We start from the raw sequence: 23,614 nt of genomic DNA, 5'->3' as shown, positions 1-23,614 counted from the left end.
CGCAGCATAAAGGGCTTTCCAGCCGCAATCTGTTCGGCCTGACACAGCTCCTCCTTCGCAGCTCTCATTGCAGAGCGCGCGTCCTTGGCATTGGCAACGGCCTTCTCTAAGTCCGTCTGTTTCGCCTGGTCTTCTTTCTCAAGAAGTCTGCAACGGTCTGCAGCACTCTTTAACTTTTCGGCCATCTCGGCCATCTCTGCCTTGCTTCGGCAATGAGCAGCCCGTTTGGCTCTCAGCTCTTCAAGGGCTTTCTTGGCAGCCGCATCACTTTCTCTGGCTTGTTCTTTAGCTCGGGCAAGTTCTGCCCTAAGACTCTCCACGGCGGCCGCACCATCTGCGTCAAGCACACACATCGTAAGACACTGGCATAAAACTCTTCTTACCCGATGCCGCCCGAGGAATTACATACCTTGAGCCTCATCAAGCCGCTTGCTGACAAGCGCGATGTCGGCATCTGCCACATCCAGTTGCCGCTTTAGTTCGGCAAAATCATCAATTCGGCTCGATTCCGGACACCCTGCCGCCTACATTCACAGGCGACATCTTAGACCTGGGATTATGATCCTCCGCATGCCGTCATTTCTTGATGATGCGTAGAGTATCAGGGGCTACTATCTACACAGGGCGCATCTTATTCATGCGCAACTGACAAAAGTGTACATTATCTAATGTACCTCAAAACCCGTCAGTAAACTTTTGACGGCCTCATGCAATCCGCTCTCTGCGGATGAGATCCTTTCAATCACCGTGCCCATCAATGCACGGTGCTCCTCCGAGATAGAAGCTCGCCCCAGCAGAATCTTTAGCTCCTCCGGCCGAGCACCAAACGATGCCGGACTTGTCCCACGACCTCTTTCGAAGGCCGGACGCGGAGAACCTCGGGGGGGGCCACATAGCTATCTTCCGCCCCTGCCGGATTCGGAGAAACCCTCCACGACGACACCTCAGGGTCGCCCGCCTCGCTAGGCGGCACGGCAGGGGGAGGCGTCCCGCTCTCCATCATCTCCAGAAGGAGATCCCCCGAAGACGAGCTCTGCTGAGAAGGGCTGAGGTCCGAGCTACAAGGTAAAAAATTCGGTTAATCTTCTCAGATATAAATCAAGGATTTCCCTCATCCCTCAAAAGGAAAATCTTTCTCTACTTACGGCTCGCTGGATGGCTGATCCCCTTGAGGGCGTAGTCCGGCCGAGGAACTCCCTGGGGTCAGACCCTCTGACGAGGATTTTCCCCCCGCTTCGAGGCCATGGTTTCCGGGTCGTCAGAGGCGGCTCTCTTCTTCCCCTTAGGAGAGGAATTGTCGGTTCCTCCCTTCGGAGCAGCCTCCTTCGAGGAGGCCATAGTATCCTTGTCCTCCCCCTTGCTTCCCTCCAAAGGCATTATCTCCAGCATCCTAACCAGCACGGGATCCGGCCTGGATTCGGGAAGGGGAGCCGGACACCTGATCAGCTTTGCCTTCGCTATCCACTCCTGTTTAAAAGGACGGCTCTTTTAGGGGCAAGTTTATGACAATTATATGGATAGAAAGTCCGGGCACAAGGTTGCTTACTTGAGTATCCGGGCGATTGTAGCTTAGGCCTGCGTCCTCGGTTAAATCCGGACACATCTCTTGTGATCCGAAGAACAGTTTATACATCTCCGCGGGCGTTGCGCCCATGAAATTCTGGAGAGCTCGCGGTCCCTCTGGGTTAAACTCCCATAGGCGAAGGGAGCGACGTTTGCCGGGCAACATTCGGTGAATCAGCATGACCTGCGTCACCTTGACCAGGCTGAGGTCTCCTTCCAAGAGATCCTTAATGCGGCCCTATAACAAGGGCACGTCTTTGGGCAAACCCCAATCTAACCCTCTGTTAACCCATGACGCTAGCCGTGGTGGGGGACCCGAGCGAAAGGCAGGAAGCGCCACCCACTTGGTGCTCCGGGGAGTGGTGATATAAAACCACTCTCGTTGCCACAAGCCTAGCTCCTCTTGAAAAGAGCCCTCGGGCCATGGAGCATCAGTATTTTTGCTTATAACAGCGCCTCCGCACTCTGCGTGCCGTCCCTTGATCATCTTCGGCTCCACTTTGAAAGTCTTGAGCCATAATTCGAAGTGAGGGGTAACACGGAGGAACGCTTCGCATACGACGATAAACGAGGAGATATGGAGGATGGACTCCGGAGCTAAGTCGTGAAATTCCAGCCCATAATAAAACAGCAGTCCCCTCACAAAGGGATCCATCGGGAAGCCTAACCCCCGAAGGAAGTGAGACACAAACACTACGCTCTCACTGGGCTGGGGGCTGGGGATAGCCTGCCTTTGAGCAGGCAACCTATGCGAAATTTCGGCGGTCAAGAACATAGCCTCTCTCAACTTTAGCACGTCCTCCTCTGTGACGGAGGAGGGCATCCATCGGCCTTGAAGGTCAGAACCGGACATTGTCGAAGGTCCGAAGCGCCTGGAAACTGGAGCCTAGGGTGTTGGAACTCGAGGTGACGGGCGAACTCGCTTGAGATTGAAAAAAGGAGTAAGGCCCTGGTCTCTTTATAAGAGGTTGAATATCAGGATCCCTCCCCGTAACCGTTTGGGACTCGCCTTTAATCGAGAAAACATGCTAACGGGCACGATTGGGTTACCCACGTCCGTATTGATGAGAATCCCGTAAAAGGGGGGCACACGATCTCTGCTTTGACAAGACATGCCAAGGAAACTGCCTTGCAAAACATGCTGAGGTGGAAAAGTGAAATCGATTCGAGTAAAGGACTTGGCTGTAGTGTGATGACGCACTGCGGAATACGTCGGCAGATTTGATTTGTGTTAATATTATTCTCTCTATGGCAATATGTGGAAGCTTATTTTGCAAAACCGGACACTACTCTTGGTGTTTACAATCTTCTATGAAGGACTTGGAGGAGGAACCCGCCTTGCAATGCCGAAGACAATTTGCGCGCCGGACTCGTCGTCATTGAAGCCTGGTTCAGGGGCTACTGAGGGAGTCCTGGATTAGGGGGTGTTCGGGTAGCCGGACTATACCTTCAGCCGGACTCCTGTACTATGAAGATACAAGATTGAAGACTTCGTCCCGTGTCCGGATGGGACTTTCCTTAGCGTGGAAGGCAAGCTTGGCGATGCGGATATTCAAGATCTCCTACCATTGTAACCGACTCTATGTAACCCTAACCCTATCTGGTGTCTATATAAACCGGAGGGTTGTAGTCCGTAGGCAATCATCTCCATATACAACAATCATACCATAGGCTAGCTTCTAGGGTTTAGCCTCCTTGATCTCGTGGTAGATCTACTCTTGTACTACCCATATCATCAATATTAATCAAGCAGGACGTAGGGTTTTACCTCCATCAAGAGGGCCCGAACCTGGGTAAAACATCGTGTTCCCTGCCTCCTGTTACCATCCGGCCTAGACGCACAGTTCGGGACCCCCTACCCGAGATCCGCCGGTTTTGACACCGACACCGACCATCTCTAGATGAAGTTCTCTTGTGTTCTTTTTGTGCTCTTGCATTTGTCTCATGCATATTTGTCTCCAACTTCATTTAGACTTTTTTTAGTTTCTTCTCTTTTATTTTCTGTTCTGCATTCCTTGCATCCAATTCATTGCAAATCTTTCAGTTAAGTCCTTGCAAATCCTTGTGAGATCTTACTTATCTAGTGAGCTGAGGTGACAAGTGTTTTCTCTGCGATGAACTCGGTCTCACCGGTCTGATGCTTTCGGTCCAACCGAATCCTCTCGGTACAACCGAACCATACAACTCGGTGTCACCGATTTCACTACAGGAAAGACATCTTGCCACTTGTTTCTGCATTCTTTTTGATCTAGCTCCACTCAATGAATCTTGTCCTCGACCAGCATCCTATTCAACTTGCTGCTTTGTTCTGTGACTCAAGAACCAAACCCATCATGACAAAAATCCAGAAGAACCCTTCTTGGAAATTGATGTCAAAGTGGGAGAGAGAGAGATCACATCAAAGCTTAATCATATCTATAGGGGGAGAGAATACTCAAGGGAAGAAAGAGTAATCATCAAGGACCCCAGATGCTTGGTGTTCAAGAGGAGAGAAGTCACATGTCTTCAAGAGGGGAAAGACATGTTCATATTTGCTCGTTTGCCTTAGCTCTGTTTATTTCCTTTGAGCTCTGACTTTGCTCTGATCCCTATCTCCTCCCAGTATCCCATGCTAAGATTCAGGGGGAGCAAGACATCTAAGGGAAGGAAATCCTTGGATTTATTGGACATCTTTACCTTTGGGGACATGTCTATATCCAATGTGGTACTTAGTACTCACTCTACATGTCATCCCAGTCTTGGTACTCTTGTGGTTTCTCTTGTTTGCTCTGGCCAGTAGGTGTATCTGTGTTATCTAACCTTGTTTACACAGGTTCATCCCATCCTAAGCACTACAAAAAAAAGACACATCCGTGACATTTTGGGCCGAACGAAAAAAAATTCTGTCATACATATGACACTTCTATGACGATAATTGTGACAAAATCCGGTATCATCATAGATGTGGTGGTCTGCTACTTCTATGACAAAAAATCATGACAGAAAATGGGCTTTTCGTCCTGGGCGGGCTGGAGATGCAGCTGCATGACATTCTTTGGGCCGTCCATGACAGAAAAAACTGTGGTAGAAGCGAGGGCGAGGAAAATTTCGGGGAGTTCCCGGTTATGGTGGGAGGTTGGGGGCCCAGCGATGCGCGTTTCTCTCATACACGTATGCGCGTGTGTGCGAGGCGTTGGCTCTAACTGAACCCGAGCGAGGCGTTGGGCTCTAACTGAACCCGAGCGATTGCACTGCAGGCTACGCATTACTGAACCCGAGCGATCGATCGATGGCTGTTAACTGAACCCGATCGAGCGATTCCTTCGCTACTGCTGCTAACTGAAGCCGATCGATTGGATGCATAGTGAGTGTTGCGGGAGGGGGGTTGGATGAACAGCGAGCGGTGGCGTTGCCTCTGGATGAACGGGACCCCGTGGTGTGGTGGAGGGATGGATGAACAGTAGACGGTGGAGGGGTGCCCGTGCAGGGGTGGTTGAAAAGGACCCCGTGGTGCGGAGGGCTGGATGAACAGTATACGGTGGAGGGGTGCCCGTGGAGGGGTGGTTGAACAGGACCCCATGGTGTGGAGGGCTGGATGAACAGTAGACGATGGAGGGGTGGTTGAACAGTAGCCGGTGGAGTAGCGCGTGGTGGAGGCTGGATGAACAGGAGCCCATGGAGGCTGGAGGAGGTCGACGGTGGAGATGAACAGTATCCCGTGGAGTCCCGTTTTGCGGTACGCCACACCCCTCCTGATGAACATGACCCCCATTTCGACCGTAGGAGGTCCGTTTCGTCCGTTTTGCAGCACGCCACACCCCTCCCGACCAACAGGACCCCCGTTTCGACCGTAGGAGGTCCATTTCCTCCGTTTTGCGGTACTCCACACCCCTCCCGATCAACAGGACCCCCGTTTCGATCGTAGGAGGTCTGTTTCCTCCGTTCTGCGGTACGCCAGGCCTCGTTTCCATCGCATGTTCCATCCAAGCCCTCCCGATGAACACGACCACGCATTTCGTTCCGACCCAGCCGGTTGGCTCCCACGCGTTTTGTTGCCTCCCGATGAACACGACGCATTCCGTTGCCTCCCGATGAACGCGACGCATTTTGTTGCCTCCCCATGAACACGACGCATTCCGTTGCCTCCCCATGAACACGACACATTCCGTTGCCTCCCCATGAACACGACGACGACGTTGTTTCTCCGTTCCGACCCAGCCATGTACATGAGCCCTGGTTGTACGTATGCGCGAGTAGGCGTTCGAGACCCTGCCCTTATGTACACATACGTGGCTGTATTTTCTTTCTTGCACCCTGGCCATTATACGTACGTGTACATGCTATGTGCGCGCCTCTACTACGACCCGTGCGTGCCTCTACATCGACCAGTATGTACGTACACGTTCGCGACCAGAATGACAACGCTACGTACGCTTCGACCAGGTGGGTCCCGACTGTCAGGCACTTCCTTGCCTGCGAAGATGTAGCTGGTGGGTCCCAGCAGTCAGGGGGGCGAATCGTTTTTTTTTGGACGCACTTCCTTGCGTGTGAAGTGTAGCTGCTGGGTCCCAGCAGTCAGGGGGGCGAATCGTTTTTTGCCCGGACGCACTTCCTTGCATGCGAAGGTGTAGCTGGTGGGTCCCAGCAGTCGGGGGCGAATGGTTTTTTTGGACGCACTTCCTTGCGTGCGAAGATGTAGCTGGTGGGTCCCAGCAGTCAGGGGGCGAATTGTTTTTTTCGGACGCACTTCCTTGCATGCGAAGATGTAGCTGGTGCGTCCCAGCAGTCAGGGGGCGAATCATTTTCTTCGCGAAATACGGTGGCCCGTCCGGTGGGTCCCCACTGTCAGGTGGAGGAATAATTATTTTGCGTGTAATAAGGAGGCACTTCCTTGCGGCTGCCGTGGACCCAGCTGTCAGCCTCTCCGAATACAGTCCACGTCCGATGGAAGTCGTTCCTTGACCACGTTGACCACGCCGCGCCGAGAGCACCAGGGCGATGGACGACGACGAGGCCTAGGAAGGGGACGACGCGGAGCCGGGGAAGACGCGGCAGTGGATGCACACGCGGAGAGGAGTACGAGGGTTCACTGGTTCGGCTGCGCTGCCGTCGCCACAAAATAATAGGGGGTGTGTGTGAGTGGAGGGATGGTCTGGCCAGCGGTGGGAGTAGTAGGGGGCGGTGAGGCCTCCGCGACAGCACAGCCGGCCACGAGAGGCAGGAGCAGGCGGCACGACCGGCGCTGCTTTGGGCGGCTGGAGCAAGAAGACCAGAGGTTGAAGAAGCACGATGGCCGTTGGATGGACATCGTACGATCACTGCAGCTAGAATCATTTATATTGACTAAGTTGACAAAGACCTTGGTACGTCAACTTAGTAGGCCCACAGGTCAGCTTCTGAAACGGTGTGCCCCAGATGTCAGGGGGAGGAATCATTTTTTGGGCGGGTGAAGCTAGAATATCCTAGATTGAAGAAGAAGCACGGCATCCATTGGATGGACATCCAACGGCCACTGCTGCTAGAACCGTGTGTTGACTATAAGTTGACAAAGCCTTGCATACGCGTCAACTCTATTTTTTTAGGGGACACGTCAACTTAGTAAGGCCAGAAGTGTGTGGCAGAGAACTTATAGCCCATTTGAGATTTGTAAGAATGTGTAGCCCATTTTTGAATTCTAATGGAATTTACTACAGCCCATTTACAGTTTGTTAAAAGTACAGCCCATTTCAACCAACCGTTCAAAACAGAATTCAATAAAATTTCCCACATTTTGATGGGATCCGAAATATTTTTATCCCAAAATTTCTAGTCAGATTAAATACAATTTCAATATAAATTGATATTACGTAAAAATCCAACAAAACATTGTGCTCGCAACAATTAATGAAATTAAAATTTTCAATATCCAAAAATAATATTTTATAAAGTAATCACGTGTTTGGTGCATTTTTTTATAGTTACTGCCCAGTTTTTATAATTACATCCCATTTATTATTTCTTAAAGCTCATTTTCTTGTTAAGCCTAATGCATCCCTCCTAGGAAAGATTTGCAGCCCAGTGGGGCGGAGAATAACAACTTGACCTTGCCTGGGTATTCCTAAAAAAAGTATAGTTGCGCTAGCCATTTTCAGCTTGAAAAAAATTAATATCTGGGCTGGATATCTGGCCTGGGCTAGACGGGCCACAGCCTGCCCAGTTAATACCTGTAGCGATGTTTTCGTTGTTGTTCAGAGGAGAAAAATTAATATCTGGGCAAAACATCGAAAAACTCTGCAGTGCTCACACCTCAAAAACACAAATATTGCTCGAGCTGCTTGGTCCCAGCTGTCGACCGCTTATTTTGCAGTTCTCTCGTTTATTGACTACTCCCTCCTTTCCGGTTTATAAGGCTCAATTCAAAAATCTCACCAACCAAGGTAAATGATGAGTGGTGGAATAATTTTTGTAGTTTGCAAAATCATCCAATTAATGCTCTTGTTTTCCTCAAAAAAATATGTTTACGAATGCATTAATTGCAATACATGCATGCATAAAGTGCATGCATTGGTCAGTTTTCTCTTAATACTTGCATGCAATGATTTAATGCACCTTGAAGTCTGAACATGTGATGGGGAACAACCAAATTGAGCCTCATAAAATGGAAAAACTAAAATTTTGAGATAAGCCCTATAAACCGAAAAGGAGGGAGTACTACATAGGTTGACAATGGTGTGGGACCGTGATGTCAGGAAACCAGGAGGAAGCAAAATAAATTATAGTTTCATATATACATATATATAGGACAACACTATTCTAATCCCAGGATTAGAATAGTTATTTGGATCACGGCGCGTCCTATATAGGGTCGATCGACTTGTTCCTGAGATCTAAAAACAAAAAACCGAACCCCACCTCCCACTCTTCCACCTCTCAGCCCCCATCCCGACCCACATCCCCACGGCACGGCCTCCTCTCCCGCAGCCGGCATGCCACCTCCGCTCCTCCCCAATGGTACCGCGGCCCCCTCCCCTCCTCCCCAACAGCGGCGTGGCTACCTTCCCTTCTCCCCAACGGCGGCGCGGCCACATCCCCTCCTCCCAAACGGCGACACAGCCCCCTTCCTTCCTCCCCAACGGCGATGCGGCCTCCTTACCTCCTCCCCAACGGCGGCGCGGCCTCCTCCCCAATGGCGGTGCGGCCCCGGAACCCCCGCCTGCTTTCACCAATCTGCTCTGCTTCCCGAGCGCCATCGCCGGTCCCCGGATCCCACGAGCAGCCGCCGCCTTCCTGGCCGGTGAGCACGAAGATGCCGACGCTGAGGTGACAGCCGAAGCCGAGCCACGTGAGGTCCCACCACGTGAGGCAGCGGCGCATCTCGTACGCTCTGGCGCCGCATCGCGCCGAGCTCCAAGGCGTCGGGTGGAGCGGCCGGCGAGGAGGCGGCCCCTGAGCCGCGCGGGCGTCGCGGCCAGCGCGCCTCGGTACGCGCCCCAGCTCGCGAACGATGGCTCCGGGAAGAATTCATCCTTGCCCCACCGCCAGTAGCTCCTTGCCGTGGCCATTGGCCTATCTTGCGATGCTCCCAAGGGCTCCATGGCTTGGAGCTTTGGGTCAGAGCATGGCTTCACTCTATTTGTCTGTGCACAGGTGCAGGACAAGTTATTCTGATTCGTCGTCTTCGGAGGTGAAGTGACTGTAGAATGCGGACAGAACAAACCCGTTGTCTTCTTCCTTTGGCCGCCAACTCGCCATCGTTGTGGACTCCCTGTCCGTCCATCCTATCTTTATCGTGCACCAGAAATCACATACCAAGCACGACTTTGTTTTTGTTGGAAAACCAAGCACGAATCTTGTTATGACGATTGGATAGAAAACAAAGGGATACCGGAGGTGAAGTCTGGGAATAAAAGTTGCACTCTTTCGTATTTGTTCTGCAACTTTTGTTACTTGGCAAAAAAAGTTGATGAAGTTCATGTATTACTGTCGTTAAAAATATCGTAAAAAAAGAGGACAGACGAGTTCCCAAAAAATTGGGGGCATTCGTCAAAAACTAGAAGTTCATGAAAGAAACTAGGGGGGAGGTTAATAATATCTTAGTTGATATGACAACCCTTTCAAGTTCAAATATAAAAAACCATGAAGTTCAACAAATATAATAATCATAGAGTTCAAAACAGAAGAAGCAAATATTTCATGTTCAAAACATTGTACAACATGCTCTGGGAGGAATGTCATCTTCTAACATAAAAACATGGGTCTAAAAACTCATGTTGTACAACTTTTTGTTCATTATTATTTCCTCAAGTTCAGCCGTATTTACGGATGCAAAAAAGTAATGTTAGCTCTCAAAGTTCATATATAATAAATTAGAGAGTTCGACAAAAACGTGAAAACAAAGAAGAGACACATATGTTTATACAAAAAAAAGCTCATGGAATTCCGAGGGCAATGCCACTAAAGAGAAAATAGAAACAAGTTCAAAGTGATGACAACCAGAAGTTCACGTATTGCATGTTGTGTGTTTCATACGAGAAAAAATAACAAAAAACCTAAGTCTAATTTTTTTTGTTCCTAGAAGTTCATGTGCTCTGCTCTCGGAAGTTCAAAATTCTTGAGGGAGAGGTTCACGGTGTGTTTACATTTTCAAAAAACACAAAAAGATGTTGTTTCTCGTGTTTTAAAATAATTCTCTCAATCCATTACAAATTTGGAACAAGAATGAAAAAGCAAAGGCTAAATGTTTTGTTGCTAGAAGTTCAAGTGCTCGGAGCGAGAAAGTTAAATATTCTTGTGAGAGAGGTTGAACAAACAAGTGACAGAAATTCAAGGTGAAAACAACGAGAAGTTCAACTACTACAAAGAATGCATTTTAGGTAAGAATAAAAATATAGAAAAATAAAACCCTAAAAGTTTTGTTTCAAGAAGTTCACGTGCTCTGTCCGGGGAAGTTCAAAAGTTCTTGCGAGATATGTTCACCTTGTATTTTCCATGTTAGAAACCAAAAAAATTGTTTTTTATTTTAAAATAATTCTCTCAATTCACAAAGAAGTTAAGTTATTATTTGGGAGCAATTTGATTTCAAAAATAAAATAAAAAAATCAAATTATAAAGATTAAGAAAGTAAAACCAGGAAGTCCATATCAAAAAGATAAGTTCGATGATTATAGAAAACTCAGATCTTCCTCGCTATTAAAGAGTGGAAACAAGAAGTTCAAAAAAATAACAAGAAGGTCAACTTTTAAAAATAGAGCGCTTCAAAATTCATAAAAATATTAATAAATAAACCAGGAAGTCCATATTAAAAAGATGGAGAAGTTCGATGATTATAGAAAACTCAAATTTTCCTCGTTATTAAAGAGTGGAGACAATAAGTTCAAAAATAAAATATCAAGAAGGTCAACTTTTGAAAATGGAGCGCTTCAAAATTCATTAAAAAGGATTAAAGAAAATCAGATTAAAATTCATAAAAAAAACTCAGGTATTTTCACGTAACCGAGAGAAGTTCAGATTGATAACTGCCAGAAGTTCACGTACTACATGGTGTGCATTTTGTATTAAAAATAATAAAAAAGCAAAGACTAAAAGTTTGTTGATATAAGTTCAAGTCCAACATCAGAGAAAGTTAAAAAAATTGTGAGATAGGTTTATACAAAAGAAATATCATTTGTGTAACACTAACGAATGGATGAGAAAATTACAAACAAAAATACGTCACAGAAGTTCAACGTGAAAACAGCAAGTTCAACTACTACGCTGAATGAATTTTAGATGAAAACTTTTAAAATCGTCGCGAGTATGAAAAAACGATCAACACGGGAAACTTGCGTGCTTACAGCAGCTTTCCATCGGTATATCACCTGCTCAATTCCGGTGAGTGGATAGAGAGCTACGAGCAGTGCATGAAGAGCTACGAGCAAGAAAAGCACGTGAAAAAACAAAGTGAAGTTCAAGTACACGTGCCGAGAAGTTCAGGTTCTTCACGCAAGTACACGGCTAGGAATCAGACAAAACCATCAACACGAAAAAGTTTCGCATTTTTCTTAGCTTTTCAACGGTATATTATTTGTGCCTTTCCGTTAAAGTTTGTAGAAAATACGGCGAAAATACGTTTTTCGCCATTTTCGAAACTGACTTAAAACCGTAAAGAATTGCGAGAAACAATACATACCAAAAAGTTTTGCATTTCTTCAAGCTTTCCAAAGCCATATCATTTGCTGCATTCGGAGGCACGGTTAAAAAATTAGCTCGAAAATACGAACTCGGTAGGACTTGGACCGTTTTTTAAATTACTCTTAAACAGTTTAAAATTACGAAAAACTTTAAAAATGAAAAAGTAGCGCATTTTCATAAGCTTTACAACGCCATACCATATGCCTCTATTGGATTAGCCGTTTAGAAATGACATCGAAAATACGAACTCAGCTGTTCGGTTTATGAAATTTTACATTTTTTCAAATTACTCTTTAACCGTAGGGAATTAGAGAAAACTTTCAACATGAGGAAGGAGCGGTTTTGCAGCAGCTTTCCAACGCCATATTATATGCCTCATTCCGATAAACGGTTTAGATATACGATCGAAAATACGATTCACGTTTTTTGTGCGAAAAAAACGGTTTTCAAAACTGCTCTTAAACCGCTTATATTTTGCCAAAAATTTAAGTTGGGTCATGATGCTGGTGTCCATAGCTTTCCAACGGTATATCGCAAGCCCATTTGGGCAATATTGGTGAAAGTTCAACCTAGCACTGGGAGAAGTTTAGGTCGAACAAATCAGGCAGTAAAATTGCAAAAAACGCAAGTTCATCACGACCCAAGAGCAAAAACTGCCAACGAGCGAGTGACAAAAGTTCAAGGGAAAAACAACAGGGAGTTCAACTACTATGCGGAATGCGTTTCAGGTGAGGATAAAAGAATGTAAAACTAAAAGCCTAAAACGTTTGTTGCAAGAAGTTCACGTGCTTCTCCGAGTGAAGTTCGAGAACTCTAGTGCTAGACGTCCGACCTTCAATTACATGTAAAAAAAAGAGTGAAGTTCAAACAAGCATGCCCCAGAAGTTCAACTACTTCACGCAGTGCATATCCATTCACGATGAACGCAAAAATCATGATCTCGCCATTGAGGTTTGTTAAAAAAATTATTGTGAGAGAGGTTTGTACAAAAGGAATATCATTTGTGTAACACCGATGAATGGATGAGAAAATTACAAACAAAAATACATCACAAAAGTTCAACGTGAAAACAGCAGGAAGTTCAACTACTACGCTAAATGAATTTCGGATGAAAATGTTTTAAACCGTCACGAGTATGAAAAAATGATCAACACGGAAAAGTTGCGTGTTTACAGAAGCTTTCCATCGGTATATCACTTGTTCAATTCCGGTGAGTGGATGAAGAGCTACGAGCAGTGGATGGAGAGCTACGAGCAAAAAAACACGTGAAAAACAGAGTGAAGTTCAGGTGCGCACGCCGAGAAGTTCAGGTTCTTCACGCGATGCATTTTTGACAATCTGTTTCGCGAAAAAGGCAGAACGAATGATCTCTCCGTTTTCGAAATTACTTGAAAATGGCTAGGAATCAGAGAAAACCATCAACATGAAAAAGTTTTGCATTTTCCGTAACTTTTCAGCGGTATATTATTTGCATCATTCCGATAAAGTTTGTAGAAATTACGGCAAAATACGTTTTTAACCATTTTCACAACTGACATAAAACCGTAATGAATTAGGAGAAACAATATATACAAAAAAGTTTCGCATTTCTTCAAGCTTTCCAACGCCATATCATTTGCTGAATTTGGACGTACGGTTAAAAAATTAGCTCGAAAATACGAACTCGGTGGAACTTGTACCGTTTTCTAAATTACTTTTAAACCATTCAAAATTAGAAAATACTTTTAACATAAAAAAGTAGCGCATTTTCATAAGCTTTCCAACGCCATATTATTTGCCTCAATTGGATTAGCCGTTTAGAAATGGCGTCGAAAATACGAACTCGGGTGTTCGGTTTACGAAATTTTACGATTTTCCGAATTACTCTTTAACCGTAGGGAATTAGAGAAAACTTTCAACATGTGGAAGGAGCAGTTTTGCAGCAGCTTTCCAACGCCATATTATTTGCCTCATTCCGATAAACGGTTTAAAAATGCGATCAAAAATACGATTCACGTTTTTTATCTGAAGAAATAACGGTTTTCAAAACTGCTCTTAAACCGCTTACATTTTGCCAAAAATTTAACTTGGGTCATGATACTGATGTCCATAGCTATCCAACGGTATATCGCAAGCCCCATTTGGACACCTTTTAGCTGAAATTCAACCTAGTACTCGGGGAAGGTCACGCGCGTTACTCGGGAAGTTCATGTTGTGATCAGAATATTATTCTGATCCCGTGATCAGAATAGTGTTTATGTATGTATGTGTGTATATATATAATAAGGAGGCACTTGCGTACGTGAGGCTATGGACCTGGTGGGTCCCCATTGTCATCCTCTCCAAGTAAAGTCATCTCCTCGCCCGCGCGCGCTTTCCGCCCGAAACAGTTAGCGCCGCCCTCCCCGCTTCCCGGTGCAGGCGATTGCTCCGCCTTCAAATGACACAAGTGTCGTCCGTCCGTCCATCTGCCGCCCACATTAATGATACGCGGTTGCCGAGGCGGCTACTCCGGCGCCACACGTTCGTCCCTCCGCCCGCCCACCATTGCTATATAAACTGTTGTGCCGGCCATAGCCACAGTCATCCGCATCCGTTCCCTTTCTCCTGTCCACACCACTACTGCCCACCATGGCTTCCTCATGCTCCAGTGCTCTTCAGGACAGGCGGACGACGGACCACAAGGAGATGGCAGCCATTGCTGCCGACCGGCTGGCCGACAGGCAGCCGGAGGACGACGACGTCCCAATGGAGAACATGGTAGTCGATGATCCGGCGCCAACCCCACTCCTCTGTGCCATCCTCGCTGGTGCATTGCACCATGACCATCGGCGAGGCCCGTGCCCAATATATGGACAGGGTGAGGCAGATGCGTGAGGAGCAGTTCTGGGAGGTGCAGGCCGACGCCGCCTACAACCACCATCTCCTTGAGGAGCACCTGCAGGCGGAGGAGCAGATCGCCGTAGAGCGGGCGGAGCAGGAGGCTCTGCTCGACTCATACCGCTCCGCCCGCAAGGGCCACCTCGAGCGCTGGCGGTACCGCATGCAGGTGGCGGAGGCTGCGTCCGCCTACAAAGAGGCTAGCAAAGAGGGCGATGAAGCGGGCGAGGCGCTGTTTGGCGAGACCGAGGACGAGGTAGAGGACAATGCCAGCTCCGACGAGTCCCCGCTCTGCTGGCGTCGACGAGCCCTGCTCCATCGAGGCCCTGCGGCACCAACAACGAGGCAGAGGACACCGTCGGCTCCGCCGAGGCCCCACCCTGCCAACAACGAGGCAAAGGACACCGCCGGCTCCGCCGAGGCCCCGCCCCGCCAACAACGAGGCAGAGGATATCGCCGGCTTCGCCGAGGCCGCGCCACACAGAAAACGAGGAAGAGTAGAACACGGTAGGTCGCCGCCGCTCAGGTCCAAGTAAGGCCACCACTGCTACCCTCCGGTTGAAGCCAAGCTAGGCGGGTTAACCATTGACGGCCAGTTAGCTTCTTGGCGGCGACGTGGAGTCGGAGAGCTGCACTGGAGAAAAACGCTGCTTCTACTTAACTGCTGGTGCAGTTGGCTAACTAACTCGTGGGCCCAATAGGCCACATGTCAGTTACATAACATCACCTGCAGTTAAGTCACTGAAGCTTCTGTTCGGCTCAGCAGGACACACGTGGGTAGCTTCGGTTAATTAATTATACCTCCAGCGCACCCCTTTTTTAGTTGAAGAATGTATGAAATGTAATGAAATCCTGCATGTTTATATGAAATCTGACCATGTATGAATGAATTTATTTCGATTAGTTCGAATTCCTGTATCACTGGCATTGGATGAACATGCAAAACAATACGTACTAGCATTATTCCCAGGGTGATCACCTCGTTTGCAGCAGTTTCACATGTACTCCCTCCGGTCCTTTCTAGTCTGCATACAAGTTTTGTCTGCAGTCAAAGTATCTCTACTTTGACCAATCTTATACAAAAAAGTATGCACTTTCACAATGTGCGAAGTAAAAAGGAACAGAAGGAGTACAAAGAGTTTGAGTAGCTTTTTAGCATTTCTGTACATTGCAATCAAACACACAGGCCTGGCAATTCATAGAGAACATTCAAAACAATCGATGATTATGCATCTCAGCGACTCACATGTCAGAGGCAATATTTACTTCACAACTAACGAATAAAGAAAAAATTAATCGATGCTGCTGACAGCAAAGGGTGTCCCATTCGAAAATATCAAATGCATGTCTTGCTAAAATCAATGAGCAAAATTTGACAAGGTTGTCCCATTCCAAAATATCAAATGCCTACGATTGTGGAATGGGAAGGGTTTGACATCAGTTCGGACATTGACATGGCACCTCGTGCTAAATAAACCAGCTGTTCTTTTTGTGCAGTTCCACTAAAATCAACCAAATTCACGCGTAGCTTGTATGATTTCGCCCTTATATGTTGCAACGCCTTGAACTTATCGGCACCTCCTTTCTTGTGGTGGAAATGAATGATTCGATGTATTCATGAACATTTTGTGCAGTTCCCATTGAAATCAAGCTGAGCACCCCTGTTTGCACAAATACAAAAAAGTGATTAGTATAAAGCAAACTGTACTATGAATTGATAGTTTCAACATGCACATACATGGTCCATGTAGAGCACACTTTTAGAAAAATGGAACTCACCAGAAAGAATCCTAGAACAACATTGTACTCGCGCATCATAGCAAAAAGATGGAGATTTGTCAGTCCTTCTGAGCTGAAGTTAGTTTGGTCTTGTGGGGAGTAATGTAACCATCCTTCAACTACTCCTTCTGATGAGAAGATAGACAGGGCTTCTTCATCCTGGCATAATCGGAACTAGTCACTTCACGTACTCCATATTATTCTTCAGAGGAAGATGATCCTATTGTGCAAAGACAAGAGGACTACTAAATGCTAGCATCGCTGTTTGCTCGAAAAAAGGAAAGGAAATATTTAAAACAGCATAGATGAAGCACTTCTCAAGGACAATACCACTTTTTCATGACAGTATCTAAACAATAGCACAACACCAATAGAGATGACAAAGCTCAATCATATGGATGAAATCAGTGGGCGAGTACCAACCTTTGTCAGGAGGCTTATTGTGTAGAGCATACAGATGAAGCACTTCTCCGGAACCATCTGTTGCTATCTACGGTGGTGGCCAAGCTTACTATATACTCCTCGATTAGTTTAATGTTTCCAACATCTTCTTGTGCAGTTCCACTAAAATATATGGTATCTTCAAAGAAGATCCCTGTTTGCACAAGTTGAGATAATTACATATTACACTAAGAGTGGCATCAAATCAGTGGCAAAACAATTGCTCGTTCCAGCCATAGCAATAAATTAAGATGCAAAACTATATCATTACTTGTGCCATCACAGTTCCAGTGCTTCATTACAGCACCGGGAGTTGATTTTTGTTTTTCTTCCGCTTGTTCTTCCCCTTCATCACTTGGTTCAATAACAGACAAGCTTCGCCTTCAATGTAAGATTTGGCATGTCAATTAGGGAGCACAAGCATAGTACTAAACTTAATTTTCTGATGAAAGTGGCAAAATACAGGCCAGCAGTTGTGAAATATCCTTATCTTACCTCAATGGGATATTACGATGCACATACAGATTGGAAGTCTTGTCTCCATTTGTGCAGTTCACTAAAATCAAGCAACATTATCGTACAAGTAGCACAACATATGAAAGCACACTGCAGAATCATGTGAAAGAAGGCTAGTACTGACCTCTCATGATGCAGAATTCAAACAACTCACAAGAAGAAGATCTGAACCAAATTCGCCTTAACGGATAGGAAGTAAGATCTCCTCTTGTGCAGTTCCACTAAGATCAAGCAATCAAGCAACGTTGTCGGTGTGACATTTTGGTTGAACTGCACAAAACACTCTTAAAACAAAAGTGTTTTGTGTAGTGCAACAAAAGGTCACAATGGCAACAAGGTGAAGTAGATAACCATGTTTACACAAAGGTGCAAAGGAAACAATTAGTGGTCAATAACGGTGGATGACACAGAAGCCAACAAAAAGAAGCATCTACCTTATCTAAATGGGAAAGAAAGCAAGACGGTGGCATTTCTCAAACGGTGGCATTGATTGATATTAACATAGAGATTATATTAACAATAAAATTCGTTAAACATGTAATTTGCTTTTAACTATGGCATTGCATCAATTTTCCAGCGGCATTATTAGAGGGTGTTTGTTTACAGGGACATTTTGGTGTAGGGACTAAAAAAACTCTGTGTCAGTCCCATCTAAACCAAACAGGAGGGACTTTTAGGGACTAAAAGTGGGCATTTGGGACTAAAGAAAGAAGACCCCGAGGGAGTCTTTTTGGGACTTTTTCCAATAGTTGCCCCTGCCATGCATCGCACCTTGTCTCTATTAGTTCATTACTAGGGGTAACATGGTCTTTTAGCATGTCATTTAATACCCTCTAGTCCATGTTTAGTCCCTGGAACCAAGCAGGTAGGGACTAGGGAGTTTTTAACCAAACAGGGCCTTAGATTAACAACAGCTAATGAGTTGCACGGGACAGTGGACGCACCAGCACCATGTGCATCTACCGATGTACTGTGGTCATGCACAGTCTGTTGCAACAAAGAACAAACAACCAAGGAGCATATTTGTGTTGGTCCCAGTTTTGTTATCTTTAGACACCTTTCCCTATGTGAGCGCAGCAAATCTAGTCCTGCTCAAACTCTACAGCCTTGTCCCTTCCTTTCCTTTTTGAACTAGTACTTTCGTCCCTTCCTTTCCTCTTTGAACCACGTCCTAGATATATGTGATACAACTTTCCCCTCTACTTTCCCCCATTCCTTTCCTCTTTGAACCACGTCCTAGATTCATGTTATACAACTTTCCCCCTTCATTTCCTCTTTGAACCACATCCTAGATTCATGCTATATACAACTTTTCCCACTACTTTCCCCCACTCCTTTCCTCTTTGAACCACGTCCTAGATTCATGGTATAAATGCAGCTAGAGCAATGCATGTGGAGTAAGTAAATTATACCTTAAGGTTCTTGGGGCGTGGTTCAGTGGGCGACGGAACGGCGGCAAAGAAGAAGGGGTCGGAGGCCCTCCTGCGCCGCCGCTGGGTGGAAGGTGAACAGCTGCGCTGGTAGTCCCACGCCGATGGCGACAGCATTAAGCCTCCTTCCCTTCCCGGCGAACGGATCCTGCCGGCTCTTTGAGCAGCAGTGAGGGGAGAGAGAGGCCAACGAAGTCTTGTTTAGATCTGGAGAGGGAGAGAGAGTGTGAATAAAGCAAGTACTCCCTCCGTTCCAAATTACTCGTCGAAGAAATGGATGTATCTAGAAATAAAATACATCTAGATACATCCATACCTGCGACAAGTAATTCGGAACGGAGGGAGAGGGCGAGAGAGTGTGAAGAGAGCAACTACAAGCGCTGAGGCTCCAGCGTGTATATATATACTGGAGAGAGTGTGAAGCGTGCAAACCCTAGAAAACATTTTGACCAGTCAAAGAATCCTCGTGGCACAAATTATGCTCAAGTGTAGTTATCGAACCCGAGACCTCAAGTTAGAAGGTGCAACGGGACCAAGGTGCGTGTGTGTGTGTGTGTTTAACAGCATGTGTGTGTTAGAGAGAGCGACAGATCTACCTACTCCTACAGAGAGATGTTGTGTAGTGTATGATTTTAGCCGTGAGAGTCGGTGCATCCTCTCGTTTCCGGGTGTCTCCGGTAGGGACATGCGGACAGCTGCCACACCCGCTCCTGACCAGCCTGGCCCACCCAAAGCCCCTCCATCGCCCGCACGCGCTTCCCGCCCAAAACGGTCAGCGCCGCTCCAAAGAACCGGTGCCGCATTCATGCCCGGGCAGAGCGGACGCGACCTCTCACTGGCGCAAGAGTGATGGTTACTGCTGGGTCTATGTGATTTGACGGCTCATTGGTCTTTATTACTGAGGTGGTAGGACTGCTGGATGTCCCATGCTTTCGGCGAAAGGAGGTACTACTACTAGATTACAATTTTCTCCATTCTTACAGCGGAGGCGTGCAAGAGCAGTGAAAACACGCAGGCTCAGTGATTACATGGCCGACCTCACACTATCACCGTGCGACACCTAACTCTTTACATAGTACTCCCTCCGTTCCTAAATATTACTAGATGAGTCCCCGCGCATTGCCGCGGAACAGAGGTATATCTCTCTGCGCAAAATTATTGAATTCATAGAACTAAAAAACTCTATAACCGCATGACAAATGTGGTAGCCAAACTAAATAAACTCCCATCATCATTTAGATCATCCCACGTAAGGAAAAAAGATCAGCCAACTCCTACTGCATAATGGGATTATATTTTTCTTTTTGACATGTTAATGGGACTTAAAAGCTCACTTACATGCATGCTACCGGTGCATGCTTGCATGCAAACATGTTGATGTGATTTAAAACCCACTCACATGCATGTGCCACGGTATTTTTGCATGCTTGCATGTGGCTTAGTGCGGAGCCTCTCAATGTCTAGATCAGACGGCTATTATGGACTGATTTACTTCATCTAACGGCTACATCAATTTTGATGATGTGGCTCAAGGAGAGGATAGAGAATTCCTGGTAGTGGGGCTAGCTATTACTAGTAGATAAGTCTTTGTACATATTCCACTACATACGGAACAAAATAAATGAATCTACACTTAAAATGCATCTATATACATCCGCATGTGGTTCATGGTGAAATCTCTACAAAGACATATATTTAGGAACGGGGGAGACGGCGTACTAAGCAAGCTTCTCCTCGTTCTGCGAGTTGACGGGACACATCAAAAGTACTCCAGTGTATAGAGCCTTGCCTCTAAGGTAGGCCCCACATGGTTTGCCTCTTTTTTTAACATAACACGTCAAGTCGCAATTTGTTTGTTCACTCGTGGTAGACGATCCTCCCTCCACCAAGTGGACAACCAGTACACGTGCCAAATTACCACGTGGGCTGCCTTTTTGTATAGAAATGAGCTCCACGGTGTACCCGCGCGGGTGTGGTTGGGAAAGAGACAGGAGTACATGCGCCGTGCATGCACCTCTTCTCTTCATGCACGTCCCCCACCTACGTGGGTGTGTGAGAGAGATACAAACCGCGTTCGTGAGTGTTTTTTGTTTTGGGGTGGGGGTGGGGTGGGGGTTGATTTCGTGAATTATTTGTGGGAATATGTGTCGATGACATCTCAAACAAATTTTTGCATGCAATGTGTGTGAAATGGAGGCCTATCCATATCATACATAGAGGGTCAGGCAATCCACAAGAAGAGAGGAAGGGGTCATAGCTATCGATAGATCGAAGAGAGGATCAAGTGGGTGGGTGCGAGATCGATGAAGAGAGCCATCGAAATTGTGTGTGTGTGTGTGTGTGTGTGCAAGTCAAAGATATAGGGCGACTGGCCTACCGGAACGTTAGAGGGCACATGTCAAGTTTGTGTGTGGCAGGGAGACATGACTAGAGCGCTCGATGTATCGGTGTGTGTGGGGGGAGGGGGGTGGGGGAGGGCTAGGCAGAGGCCTAACTATAGAGGTAGAACGACGCGTATATGTGTTGAGAAGGAGAGACCCAGCTATGTCTTGAGGGAGATCGGTCGACATCCATACATAACTGAAGGATGAGAAATATGATGGGACAGAGAGAGAGAGGAGAGAGGGAGGGAGGGAGAGGGGTAGAGTGCTAGATGGGTGATGGAGTTGCTTCTCGAAGATGGTGGGAGAGGCCTACTAGACAAACTGAGGGTGGAACTGCAATGTTATCAATAAGAGTGGGGATGTGTTTTTGTGTGTGCCTGTGCGTGATAGATCTGTCAGGACGCATCCATGGATGATGAAGGGGAACCATGTGTTTGGTAAGCAAACCTAACTAGATCGGTAGATCAATTGTTGTTTGTCGGAGGAAGGGAGAGAGTTTACGCATGTGTCTGACCGTATGAGAGACACGAGGCAAGGACAGATAAAGGAGGAGATTGAAGGTGTGTGTGTATGTTGTAGGCAGGCATCGCTAGAGAGGTTTATCGATCGGTGTGTGTCGGAAAGGAGTTGTGGAGACTCTGTGAGAACGACCTAAAGAAAAAAATGAATGTTCCCGGTGTATAGAATGCCGAGGGAGGGGGAGGGCGAGGAGGGCGTGTGCATGCACGAGAGAAAGTTAGTGGTAGCTACAAAGGTTAGAGGATTGTGTGGGTGTAAGAGACTAACAAAGATCATAATTTGATATGAAAGCGGATTCATATATTTGAACAGGAGATCATAGTGTTTTAAACATTGCATGCATGAATATAGCGGTGATACATGTGATGTGCACATGTTATACCATAATGTGATAATGCATGGCGCTTGCAACTCATAGCTAAATGCCAAACAATCTAAACCATACTATACATCAAACAATCTCACATTTTATTTGAATTTGTGATAATGTGTGGTGTTTGCAACTTACAACTAAATATCAAACAATCTAAACAATACTATATATTGAACATTCTCATATTTTATTTCAATTTGTGGTAATGTGTGGTGTTTGCAACTCACATCTAAATACTTATAGGCGTAGGGGGCGGGGCACCATACATAATGTAATAAACACATTATACATATGAGACATGGTTTAGATTATGAAGATCTAGCTAGAGCTAGAAATGTAATGTAACTTGAAATCAAAATAAAGTGGATTCAAAAAATCTAGTTCGAGTTCATATAGTACACATAGTTCATATGTAACTCGAGACTAATCATGTGGTGTGCTGTGAAGATAATACACAAATGATGGTTTAACTTGACAATAATGATGATTGTAGATCTTATTAAAATAGAGAAACGAATTCAAATGCTTTGACTTCACAACAATCATTACTGTAGATCTTATTCAAATAGAGAAACGAATTCAAATTTAGTTCATATTGAAGCGGTAGTATATACGTTTGGAATGCACTAAAACGTTCATTTGAGTAGTGGGTTGCATGCAGTATACACGTAGCGAAATATTTTAATTTAACATAACATGAATTCAAAGTTTTGAATGACATTTGTAGTGCGCATTGATTTGGTATAGTACACGTTAGGCTTGTCCGGAAATTTCAACCCGCGCCTTGTTAGCCCGAAATATTTAAGATATATCTTTGTCTCGTTGTGCTCCGACAACTCCCTCCATCTCAACCCGCGCCTTGCTATTCCGGAATTACAACGCACACGAACACTCGCACCACCTATGAAATCCCGACACGAAATGCCCGTGGTACCCCTAAACCGAAAGAACCGCCTCAAATCGGTGGGGGTACTTTCGTAACTTACCCCACATTTCGGACAAGCGCATCTCTAAGCCATGGTTCCCCACTGCCATCCCATCCGCCCACCCATTCGTACACCGAGGCCGCGAAAACCCGTGATGAAACCCCACACCCTGCTTCGTCCGCCACCCAGCCGGAGCCTCTTCCCCGACAACATCGTCCACAGCAACACCTCAACGTCCCTCATCCACCGTACCGGATGAGGATCCGTCGTTGATCTCATCGTCCCGCCGGTTCAGCCACCCCGTCCTCCACCTCCAAGGAGTTGCCCCGATGTTCCCCTCGTCTTTCGCGCCACCTCCATTCCCACACCGTCGTCTTCACCTGCACCACCGGAAGAGCATCATCATCACCGTTTCCTCGGATGAAGCTGCGGCCTAATCGGCGCCACCAAAGAGGTTGTACACTAATCGCCGCATTTTCTTGTTGATTCAATCTCACGATGCTGCCGTCGCTCGGTCCCGAGTCGACACGGCGCGGCTCCATCCACGGCGGTGTCGCCGGCCACTTCCTCCACGGCGTCGCTCCCTCGGCGGGGACGTCCACATCACTAGGAGCTGCTGCTGCTTTAGCTCTCGCTCGCGCTGCTGCTCTGCTCTTGCTCTCGGTCCCCTGCATGGTCTGCTCTTGCTATTGCTCT

Source organism: Triticum urartu, chromosome 4 (genome assembly GCF_003073215.2).
Source record: "Triticum urartu cultivar G1812 chromosome 4, Tu2.1, whole genome shotgun sequence".
NCBI lineage: Eukaryota > Viridiplantae > Streptophyta > Magnoliopsida > Poales > Poaceae > Triticum > Triticum urartu.
The sequence above is the reverse complement of the archived record's forward strand: the minus strand, read 5'-3'. Positions refer to the sequence as shown.